Source organism: Oryctolagus cuniculus, chromosome 4, assembly GCF_051225735.1.
Source record: "Oryctolagus cuniculus isolate XC-2025 breed Fujian yellow rabbit chromosome 4, ASM5122573v1, whole genome shotgun sequence".
Classification (NCBI taxonomy): domain Eukaryota; kingdom Metazoa; phylum Chordata; class Mammalia; order Lagomorpha; family Leporidae; genus Oryctolagus; species Oryctolagus cuniculus.
In genome coordinates, this window is record NC_142870.1 from 148,615,387 (window position 1) to 148,624,325 (window position 8,939).

The 8,939-nt window shown below is 44.7% G+C and overlaps 2 non-coding genes across 2 annotated transcripts; both read left to right on the forward strand.

Moving 5' to 3' along the window:
* The first annotated feature begins 6,470 nt into the window (after positions 1-6,470).
* On the forward strand, positions 6,471-6,542 carry TRNAC-GCA (transfer RNA cysteine (anticodon GCA)). Its single transcript has one exon. It is a non-coding gene; the product is annotated as a tRNA-Cys (tRNA).
* A 2,019-nt stretch (positions 6,543-8,561) lies between these two features.
* On the forward strand, positions 8,562-8,633 carry TRNAC-GCA (transfer RNA cysteine (anticodon GCA)). The gene has a single exon. It is a non-coding gene; the product is annotated as a tRNA-Cys (tRNA).
* Positions 8,634-8,939: the final 306 nt, after the last annotated feature.

Below are 8,939 nucleotides of genomic sequence, written 5' to 3' on the forward strand. Positions count from 1 at the left end.
AAAAATGTTCCCACAGTGCACAGCTTTTTTCTCCATAATTCTAGCTCAGTGATGTTTTTCAGGCAGTGGTTCTGAAACACTCTGTTATGCTTCAAGGCTAAATCATTGGCTTTCTCTTCCTTCCTAACCTGGGAATGCTTTAAATTTTATCCCAATTTCTCTTACAGGTAGCCAGAGCAACCCCAGTTGAGACAGGCTTAATCTCTCCACTGGCAGGCCTTCTCAAGGACTCAGCTGCAATGGCAACTGGATGACAAGTTTTGGCCTTTATCACAGCTACCCCGGAGGTGTGCTACTCCTCTTGTATCACCTGTGAGACCAATTCCCCCTTCCCTGTAGCTTCAATACAAACCGCAGAGACACTAAACTAGACAACAGTGCCTGAGATTGCTAATCTTCTATTGCCCTCAGATTAAACTTGATCATTCCTTCACCCTCAAGTCTTAGCTTTGTTACTTTGATGTGGCACTGGGAACAGGGACCAAGCTTTCTGGGTAACAGTGTGACAGCCAGGCTCTCCAGTCAGTGAAAGGAGGCTGCCATGGCTGTCAGCTGGCAGGCAATGGATTTCATCTGGCCCTACAGCCCTTGCAGACCCATGGCCTTCAACTTGGAGATACTTTGAGGACTATTGCAGTGCTGGGTAACACACAGCTTTTCAGTAAGAGGACGATTGACAGCATTGGCTGGCAGAAGGAGGCACAGAATAAAGACACAGGAACTGTGTGCTGGATGCCATCTGGGGAGAAGGAGAATGTCTTATTTCTTTAGTTTAGAGCTACCAGACTGAGTGTGGGAAGAGTGGCAGGAGCTGACCAGGAAGTTGGGGTGGGTGGGAGGTGTCCTTGCTGACTACACCTCCACCTTATGGGGAATCCTGGCATGCCCACGGAGGAGGAGTCTGAGCCACAGTGTCCAGCTTGGAGTTCTTACCAAATGAAACTGAAGATCTGCCAGAAGCTTGGCAACCACTGGCCTCTGGCCCTCACCCCAGATCAACAGGAAGCTGCAGGTGTAGAGCAACTTGCTGGCAGGTGGTGCCAGCAAATACAAGTGACCATTTCTGAAGCCTCCTGCATGGCTCACCAGATCATGTACTGGACTGTGATTTACTCCTGGTCATGGTCATACATACTCTTTGGGGGTCCTCCACAAGACGGTGCTGTTTATCATTGCCGATCAGAGTAGGTGAAGGGAGGGATAGAGTCTAGATGTTAGTCTTATATGTTTTGGTGGTGTTGGGGAGGGATAGTCAGCAAGACAGACAAGGGACGGGACCCACAGCATTGCAGTTTCCAGGGCTGGCTAAAGCACGAAGTGTTAGAGCGCCCAACACTTCCCACATGTGTTGATACCTATGGCCTCAGGCATTCTGAATACCACAGGAATCATGGCCTTTCCATGTGGCAGCTTGGCTTCCTTAGAGCAAGCTGGGAACCAAGAGAAGCTAGTGGAAGCTGCATCTCCCTTTCTGACCTAGGCTCAGAAGTCAGACAGCATTACTTCTGCCATACTCCACTGGTGTGAAAGTCCAAAACTTAGCCAGAATCAAGTGCACGGGATGGAGACATTGCTTTTCAGTGACAGCAGTGTTAAGGAAACTAGGGCACATGTTTTAAAACACATTTTGTCCTCTGACCCCAGTTCCCATAGGCAAAATATATTCACTCCTCCCAGGGTTTTACAAAAATCTCATTCTATTATGCAATTAGGCTCAGAATTGAAGTCCAGGTAGAAACGAGGCTCCTTGAGTGTGATTCCTCAACTCCATGTCCTTTTTTTTTTTTTTTTTTTTTTTTTATCTTTTATTTAATGAATATAAATTTCCAAAGTACGACTCATGTGTTACAATGGCTTCCCCCCCCATACCGTCCCTCCCACCCACAACCCTCCCCTTTCCCACTCCCTCTCCCCTTCCATTCACATCAAGATTCATTTTCGATTATCTTAATATACAGAAGATCAGCTTAGTATACCTTAAGTAAGTATTTCAACAGTTTGCTCCCACACAGAAACATAAAGTGAAAAATAATAGATGATTTTTTTTAAATGATGATGAAATCAGATCAGACCTATTGTCATGTTTAATCCCAGTGAGAGTCAAGTTGGGAATTGATAATTTCTTTCTTTCTTTTTTTTTTTTTTTTTTACAGAAGATCAGTTTAGTGTACATTAAGTAAAGATTTCAGTCGTTTGCACCCCCATAGAAACACAAAGTGAAATATACTGTTTGAGTACTCGTTATAGCATTAAGCCTCAGTGTACAGCACGTTAAGGACAGAGATCCTACATGAGGAGTAAGTGCACAGTGACTCCTGTTGTTGACTTTACCAATTGACACTCCTGTTTATGGCATCAGTAATCTCCCTATGCACCAGTTATGAGTTTCCAAGGCTATGGAAGCCCCTTGAGTTCTCCGACTCTTATCTTGTTTAGACACGGTCATAGTCAAAGTGGAGGTTCTCTCCTCCCTTCAGAGAAAGGCACCTCCCTCTTTGAAGACCTGTTCTTTCCACTGGGATCTCACTCACAGAGATCTTTTTGCCAGAGTGTCTTGGCTTTCCATGCCAGAAATACTCTCATGGGCTTTTCAGCCAGATCCGAGTGCCTTTAGGGCTGATTCTGAGGCCAGAGTGCTATTTAGGACATCCGCCATTCTATGAGTCTGCTGAGTATCTCACTTCCCATGTTGGATCACTCTCCCCTTTATTTATTCTATCGGTTGGTGTTAGCAGATACTAGACTTGTTTATGTGCTCCCTTTGACTCTTAGTCCTTTCATTATGATCAATTGTGAACTGAAATTGATCCTTTTGTATCAGCCTTCTCAGTTGAAGACCTGGGAACTAAGAGACATATTATCTGTCCCACAATGGTAGGTCAGGCACAGGATGACTGCAACAGATACACCCTTTCAAAAGAGGGACATCAGGAGGTACATAGCAGCCACTGGACCATAGCTGTTCTGAAATCCAGCAAGACACATGTAGCCAGTGCTTTTTCCAAGGTTTTCACTCTGCCCTCTGAGCACTAGTATTTTCCCTTGAATTATTCTCCTTTGTTCTTAAGAAATTAACTTACAGGTAGCGCCAAGAGGTTTGGGAAGGGAAGCAGCCAGTATCTGGTCCAACCATCCATAGAGAGCAGAGCTCTAGCTCCTAGGTTTGGTTCTGGGGCAGTCCCTGGGCAGAAAGATTGGTGATACGAGATACACAGCTCTGCTCCTTGTAAGAGAGCTAGACAGACATTAGTGTCTCATACTCCTCATATAAAGTGGGGGCCCAGGCCTGGATATTCATTAGCTCAGGGAGGGTGAGGAACCCAGATAGACAAGGGTGTGTTCTATAAGCTGCAGTTTTCTATAAAGTGAAACTTTTTCACTCACAGGAGACTGGTCAAATCTATAAAAACTTTGGACTTAATTCCGCAGAAGTAAATCAAGGCCATTTGAAAGCTGAATTCTTCCCAACAACATTAACATAATGAGTAACTTGCTACTGCCAGGTGACCTCATTCATGATGGTGGAAGGTTAGGAATTTCGAGCAGATTAGTTGAACCCCTTTCTTGCTGTAGGTGCTGTCCTGGCCTCATGGAGCAAACAGAATCCTCAAATGTATGGCAGGCCTGACTGTTCTTTATTGAATGTGCTGTGTGTGTGAGCCAGGGTACTACAAGGAACAGAAGCAATAGGAAAGATATATACATGCTCATACAATATATATGTAACATGCATATATACATATTATATATGTATTCACATACATATTTGTATATAAGGATACTTCAAAAAGTTATGGAAAATGGAATAATGGTGGAAAAAATTGTGCAATTCATACATGTATTTCATAATATGCCTGAAGACCTCTCCTGTACTTACATGTGTGCATCCATGATTGTATAGAGATGTTTGTTGTGAGGAGCTGGCTCCTAGGGTTCTGTGGGCTGAGAGGTTACTGGATCTGTAGTCACAAGCAGGGGACCTGGGAGAACTGATGTGGCAGGTCCAGTCTGATGGAACAGGCTCAGGACCCAGGATGCTTCCTGTCAAGTTTGGAGGCCAGGAAAGACTGATGTCCAGCTCAGAGTAGTCAGACAGGAGTTCTCTCCTACTTAGCATTTGTTCTGTTTGGGCCTTAACTTGATTGGATAAGCTGTACCCCCAGGAGGGAGGGTCATCTGCTGACTGAAATGTCAGTCTCATCCAGGAAAACCCTCATAGACTCACCCAGAATTGTGTTTACCCACATGTCTAGGCACCTGGTGGCCCAGTCAAGTTGAACATAGTAGATATCCCTGAGGGTTTCCTGACATGGCACTGGGACACAGGGACAGACTTATCAACTGTGTGACCTTGAGCAAGTTATTTAATTTCATTGTGCTTCTTGGTACATAATTTGTAAAATAAAAGAGATAATTCTTCCTTCATTGGATTGTTGAACATGAAATAAATAGTATTGCAGAGTATTTGTAAAGTGTTTACAAACATGCACAACACTTTGTAAGTGTAGCCTATGTTAAATACAATTTTAACACATTTCAATAGTTATGTACTTATTTTGATGTGTAGTAGAAAGAAATACAACTGGCATGGTCTCAAAGATATTTTTGCTTAGGATAAGACTAAGTAAAAATAGTGGTTTGATTTCAAGACAAATTTTAAGTAAATAGTATTCTGAGCATGGGAGGTCTGAAATGGCAAAATTGTAAAGTGGGTGGTTAGGGGTGGGGAACACTGTGTGAAAAAGTAAAGCAGTATTGGGGCTGGCTACTAAGCCAGTTTTCTGAGGAGCTTTCTGGGATGCACTAATAAAACTGAGTCTCAAGCAAACCAAGACCATTATCACACTCTGCATAATCACAATATGATATTTATTACACAAGTTTTCTTTTCTTAGAAAAAAAGAGGTGTGCTTATTTGAAAGGCAGAATGAGAGAGAGAGAGAAAGAGAGATCTTCAGCTGCTGATTCACTACCCAGATGGCTATAACTCAGTGGGCGGGGGGTGGGGTGAGGTGGGGAGGCCAGAGCCAGGAGCCTGGAATTCCGTCTGTGTCTCCTACATGAGTGGCACGGGCCCAAGTACTTAGACCATCATCTGCTGCCTCCCAGGTGCATTAGCAGGAAGCTGGATTAGAAACAGAGTAGCTGCAATTTGTACCAGCACTCTGATGGGGACGCAGGTGATGCAAGCAGCAGCTTAATCATCTGTGTCACAACTTTTGGCTCTCACAAACATTTCTTTAAGCATCTGTGTCTTTCCAGGCAATGGGAGATTCTGACCCTGGTTGGGATCCTGCCATTCGTGTTCCTGTTACTTTAAGCAAGGCTGCCCAGCTTCTCCTGATCTCTGTTTCTTAGTCTGCAAAAGAGAATCTCTAAATCCCTTCCAGTACTGGCATTCAATGACATGAAACACAGAGCATATCATTACTGCTAAAATCTCTACCCTCACTGATGTCCAGAGCGAGACAGAGCAATGAGCAAAAACATGCACTGTGACTCTTCCCCTTTAGCTCTCAATTCCAACCTGAGCAGGGAAGTGGAGGAATGGCATGAAGTCTCTCCCCTCCCCTATGCTCCCAACCATCCTGACACAAAATGACCATTCCAGACTGAGGATCCTTTAGAAATACCTAAAGAATGTGCACAGTCTGGAAAATGGGCAGAAAAGAGATTTCCCAATAGGCCCAACATGCAAGTGACACACCTACTGAATTTACCAGGCGAAAGGAGATGTTTATGAGGTCAAGAAATATGAGCAGCTGTAATTACAGTTGTGTTCAGAAGTTAAAAGGAATCTTTGGAGGTGGGACCAGAATAAGTAGTTTACTTGGTTGATTAAGAGGCTCTTGTCTGGAGCCTTGTTCCTCATCATCACATGACCTTTCAAAGTTGACAGTGTTCCAAGTTTCAGGCAAGCTAAGTCACATAAGACCATCTGCTTTTGTGTGACTGAAAATCATCTCACAGTTATGGCTTAGGAAAGCTGTCTCATACAATTGTTATTTATACTTATTTTCCCAGAGTCAGTTTAATGCAATATGAATCTATCAAATGCCAGTGATGAACTCAGCTGATGGAAGTCAGGAAGAGGAACGTGAGCCTCCATTGCTGGGAACCTTGGCCAAGGGAGGCATGACAGGAATCTGATCATCCACTTCATATCGGTGCTGCCATTCTTGGGGAACTTGATGATCTTCAGCTGGAACTGAGGTCTACTTTAGGTGAAATATGGTGGATAGGAAAGAGGCTTGGGATACTGGCAAGCCGAACAAGAATTTCTTGGCTCTGCAAACATAGTTTTTAAAAGAGTCCTGTCTCTTTTGATTATCAACCTTTTCTAATACTTGTAATGCCCTGACTCTCTCCAGGCAGCCTCTGTCTAATTATAGCTCCCCTGAGTCATTGGAGAGTTGTAGGGCCAGAACATTGAGAGATAGATACGCTATAAAACAAGCTTATTTCAGCAAGGGGGTATAGCTCAGGGGTAGAGCATTTGACTGCAGATCAAGAGGTCCCTGGTTCAAATCCAGGTGCCCCCTGTGTGCTTCTATTTTCTTGCTCTAGATGGATTTTACTCTGACCTTCTGTACTCATGGTTGATTGGATAATAACAAATTGCTCTGTGTTCCTAGAATACGGGCAGGCAGGCACCTGCCTAGGCTGTTTATAATTACCTCCATCTCTCACCAACATTTCACAAGACATTACCAGCATTCCCATCTGACATCAGGAGATTGAGACTCAGAGATGTTCGGTAATAGACTCATGGTCAAGTCTTCAGTACATTGCCCACCCAGACTGTTCTCCCAGTGTTGAAAGTTTTGGGGCAGAATCCCAGAGAGCAATGTCATAGCTATGTTTTAGAATCCTTTGGAGGCCAGGAAAAATCCAGCAATTTATACTGTGTGCAGGACCACAGCTGGCCAATGTATGTGCTCACATACATTGGATATGTATGCCCCCTTAGCACCTGGTGCAGCTTTAGAGCAGATGGGTGGTCTCCCTGGTGTCTGGATGTTGAAGTCCAGGACATGCATTGTCTGCAGAACCTCCACATAGCCCACATACTGAACCAAGTAGGAAGCCCCAGATTGCATGACTGTAGCCTTTGGATTGGATGCGGCCAGTCCCCCTGGACTTATTGGTAAAGCTCCCATGTCAGGTCCACTCCTTACCCACCGCAGCTGGCCCACCTTCAACTGAATCCTGCTCTTGCTGCCTCCAATCAGCTTGTTCATGTCCTGGAGGAGAAGCAGAGGGCCTGGGTCTTGCGTGGTTGCCCCTACAGTCCCTTCCCCATCCTCAGCTGTTCTTCCTAGATACCCCTTAGGTCTAGGGCATCCCCCAGCCAGGCTGGCCAGCCTCGGGCCTCTCCTCTAGGGGGACAAGGAAAACGGGAGTGGAACTGTTGTCCTCACGCAGAGGGGACAGAATCAGCCCCAGGCGGTGGCTGCTGGGGAAGGCAAATTCTCTTTCCCTGAAACCCTCTCCTTCAGTGATGGCAGAGACTCGTTTTTGTACTTGGGCTGTGTGTGTATGAGATGAGGGTATGGGGATGGGGGAGGCAGAAAATCCATGGCTGGATTGAAAGGGCAGTCAGGGGTCTTCCCCAGGTCCTTCTCCTGGTTGGACTTCCATGGCCCAGAGGTCACAGAGGTCCTGGGGAAGGAGAGGGATCAGGGGCTTTTGCTCTTCTGGCTCATACCCAGAAAGATTCAAGCCTTGTTCTCATCCAGTGTGGTGCCTCTTCTCCCTAGGTAGGCATTAAATGCTGTGCCTGCCCTGTTGTACATGCCCAGTGCATATGAGCTGTTGTTACTACAACCAAGCTAAATAGCTGGATATGAGGGCTTGGGCAAGAAGATGACACTTTTACTTTTGGGCACACTGAGTTTGAAACCTGGTTACTGTTGGTATTAGAGTGGAAAGGCTGGAAGTGGATATCTCAGGCCCCCGTGAGTGTGCAAACAGGAACTGCAGCTGCTGTTTGCTCCCTGGCCTGACAGCAGCAATACACAGGATTACTATCCCCAGATTGCAGTTCAAGGAATAGGAGTCACAGGTGCTCAAAGGTGAATATTGGACTCTGGAATATCCAGCGATTTTTTTTTTGTTTGTTTTCTTGCTTTTGATTATAAAATGAGACAGTTGGAGGTTCTGTTTGAAAATATGTTGGAAGTATGCAAAATACACAATGTACAATACATGCACATGCATGGTATTTGCCCATGATTTCGCAGTTGAACATGAACCTCTGTAGTCCATTTGTGAATACACAGTCCTCCATGTCCTATACTTGGTGGTGGCCCCTAATGCTTGAAGCATTCATCACTGTACTCAGACATCTCTGGGCAGTTGGTGGTATATCTTAAAGGCTGAGTGTCAGATTGAGGATACAGCACTGAGGTTATTCTGGGAAAGGCAGCAGGTGATGTAGCCGCAAGGGACCTGGATGTGAATTTTAAACCATAAGGAACCTCACTCACAAAAGATTTATGAGGTATGATGTAGGCAATAAAAAATGGAATAAGTGTTTATGTGAAGCATGTCATCGGCGTGGGGGTATAGCTCAGTGGTAGAGCATTTGACTGCAGATCAAGAGGTCCCTGGTTCAAATCCAGGTGCCCCCTGTAGTGTACTTTTTCTCCTGAAAGAAGCTTCATCCAGGACAAAGGCAAGGCAAGCAAGGTGATTAGTGCTCAAAATTTAAAGAGATGTTTCTTTTGAGGTTCACTCAAGCACTTTTGCTCATTATTTACCTCACAGTATAGCTACAGGACTCACATACGCTCAGCCTTCATCTAACACACACATATATACACATACAAATGCACACACAGCAGGCACCTTTGCTTCTCCTTTCCTGTATGCTTAATTTTATTAATCAGACCCTTTCTATCTCCTTTTCTTCAAGCTTTTTTAAAAAAATTAGTTTT